Raw genomic sequence first — 3172 nt, forward strand, 5'->3', positions numbered from 1 at the left:
GTTGAACAACCTTGCCATACTGTCCATTGAAAGTCAGTTGGCTTTAAAACTGGATTTTAAGGATTTGATTTGAGGATTTTGCCAGCAAAAAGTCCAGGCGTTTGGCTTTTAGCATTTAAGTCTCTGGCAGGTTAAACAAAAGACCATTTCTAATTGATTTGTGTCTAATTGATTTTGAAAAGTCACTGTTACACTGTACTGCATATTGCACTCTGTTTATATATTTTTGTGTTTAGTATAACACGTTTAATCTTTAAGAATGTTGCATTTTCAATGAATATTTGATTACTGTATGTAATTTTTCTATTACATTTATTTTTGAACAATAAATCATCTGCTAGCTACAGCCATGGTAGGTCTCTGATTAAATACTGATAAGGTACCTGTCAAAAGCAATAACAAAAGTAATAGGTCGGTACTATTATATTGCAGACAAAGATTTTGAATAGCTAGGTTGGCTTGTATGTTTTGAGTGGAATGGGTGTGGTAGGGGGGCCCAACCTCATATTTTGTCATAGGGCCCAAAATTGCTAGCGGCGCCCCTGCTCTTACGATCACAGTTTTTGCAGGTGACGCTGCCACCACCTTTGCCTTCACCAAAGCCACCTACAGGAAAGTAGACCAATCATTGCTTTCCCTAAACTCCTCGTCCAGAAATTGCGAAATTTTAGAAAAGGTGTGCATTGCCAATACAAACTTATTCATGGACTAAGCTTCCTGCTTGCTGACAAAGCTCTGACGTCTGCCACGCCCCCTCGCCATCTCGTGAGGAATGTCAGTATTTACCGAGTGTTTATCCTTCTTGTTGATTAATCTAATGTATTGAATTCTGCGTTAATTATGTTATTCCGAGTGCGGTCATTAACGTCATTACTCGTTAAACAATCGGGATTCCGCACGAGGGGGCGTGGCACAAGGCAGGATCGCAAGAGCGGGGGATGACAATCATTTAGTGAGATTCTTATTTTGTTTTTGTTAGAGGTTCCTGATAAAAGTGAAAAAGCCTCGATTCAGTATACAAATTTATGTGCTGCTTTTATACATTTTAAACTTACAAACGGCAGATTGAGCTAAGCTAAAACATAATTGGTGATAAAGACATCGGCTTGAAAATATTCACCTTTGATGGATCAGCTCTTCAAAGTCCACAAAGACAACATGCATCAGTTAATGACTGACGCGCATTTATTGTACAAGCATTTCATTACTATACGCAGCAGCGTGATAAACATCCTGTTTATGTAATGGCTTGTGGTTGTGGTATTATATCTTTGTATGCTTGTGGCCACAGTTTTTCTACTCAATGACTGTGCCTGGTCCTTACCTGTTGTGATGCAATTTTTAGTATCTGTTGCTATCTTACCATTTGGTCACTGACAAAGGATAAGAGCCAAAACTTTGAAACCAGATAGTCAGGTGCCCAGAGTAATTACTGCCATAAAGTTGTCACATGTATGGAGAAGCCTCCGGGGAAAGCAAGAGAAAACAATTTTACCAAACGAATAATGCTGGAAATATCTAGTGATGGGCTTAGAGGGCAAAGTATTACTGCTGATTAATTTTTTTCCCACCACAAACGTTGCCATACGATAGTATGCACTGTGCTCCTAAATCATCCAGAGTTGCGGCGGCTGTACTATTCAAAGTTCGTATTTGCACATAATACAATAACTGTGTTCTATATCCCAACTTTTTTAATGAGCACATTCCACAAGAAAGTAAACGCTTTCGCTGCTAAACATAAAGCTACAAATTATACTAGATTGTAACAAAACTAAAAACAAAAATAAAGTGATACAATAAACCAGCCCATTGCAAACCACAGCTGCAAAAGAAAAACATTTTGCTTCCCTATTTTATAACATTATGGATATTTCAGCACACAACACATACGTTCTGTGGAAAGAGCGAAATCCCAGATGGAAGGCAAGCAAAAAGCAAAGTCGCAGAATATTCCTGCAGGAGCGCCCATCGCACCCAATTTGGAGAAGCCCAGCTCAGTGAACGGGGCAATCTTTTAATTCTGAAGGGCATTCATGCGGAAAAAGGGGTGTAATGTGTCCAGATGGCCCTGCAGTGCTCTGCCACATGAACGTCAGCGAGACGGTTCATCATGTGGCATTCTTACTTTAAAAGTAAGTGTACAAGGGACTTCTGTTGTGTTATCAGCATTAACATCAGTGAAATTAAATAGAAATAGTAAATGACCGTTAACTCTTAAAAGCTTGAAGGTAGTTTTTAAAGTATCATATATAAAACAAGATTTACATTTTGTTTATCATGAGGGTAACATTTATAGTGTATTTTTAATGCTCCATTATCCTGATGAAATACTCACAATGCCCTTAAGTTTGCTGAGTGCATCTTGAAGGGAGTGCCAATCAACATCCTGACCACAGAGGAGGCTGTGAACCAGATGAGGTGGGATGTTGCAATGAAACTTCTTGAAGAATCAGGTATGCTAGACTTAGTGATGTTCTGAAATGTGTGTATTCGGTGGTGATGTTGATATTACCATGCACAAATTTTCTTCTGAAATGCATATTGTTAATGTTTATGTATGTATTATCTTCACAGACAATCTCAGCAACCTGTGTCATTATTGTGGGTTGGATGAAAATGAAGACCCAAATTGGGTAATTTCTACAGTATAATCACAATCAGATGGTGATTGACATTGTAACAGATTTACATTTACAGGATTTGGCAGACGCCCTTAGCCAGAGCGACTTACATAAGTGCTTTGAGACTCTGCAATGAATTTCCGATGCTAGCTCAATAAAGACGCAAGCTATGAATACTATCTCTGAGAACTCCATTGAGTAGTGTTGTTTGCATTTATTTTTTTATGTTCTTGTTCATTTAATTTGGAAAAATTCGTTATTTATTGATTAATTATTCATTCTTGTTCTTTTAATTTGGAGCAATTTGTTATTTATTAGTTTATTTGTTCATGTTCTTGTAATTTTATTTTGTACAAATAATATTTATTATTTATTATTATTATTATTATTGTTATTCAAATTATTGTATTAATATTTTGTTTAGAACTATTTATCAATGTTATTTATTTTTAAAATTTTTTTATTGTTTGCGAAATTTTAATTTGAGTATTGTTTTTGTCTTGTAATTTTAAAACAAAATTAAACTTTTCTACTTCTTCACCATATAC

At 36.2% G+C, this 3172-nt stretch overlaps 1 long non-coding RNA gene across 1 annotated transcript; it reads left to right on the plus strand.

The window, feature by feature from the left end:
* Positions 1-1693: 1693 nt before the first annotated feature.
* On the plus strand, positions 1694-2641 carry LOC125723199 (uncharacterized). Its single transcript, XR_007386804.1, has 3 exons — positions 1694-2135; positions 2351-2456; positions 2578-2641. It is a non-coding gene; the product is annotated as an uncharacterized LOC125723199 (long non-coding RNA).
* The last annotated feature ends 531 nt before the right edge of the window (positions 2642-3172 follow it).

The sequence above is a fragment of the Brienomyrus brachyistius genome, unplaced genomic scaffold (genome assembly GCF_023856365.1).
Source record: "Brienomyrus brachyistius isolate T26 unplaced genomic scaffold, BBRACH_0.4 scaffold46, whole genome shotgun sequence".
NCBI classification, from domain to species: domain Eukaryota; kingdom Metazoa; phylum Chordata; class Actinopteri; order Osteoglossiformes; family Mormyridae; genus Brienomyrus; species Brienomyrus brachyistius.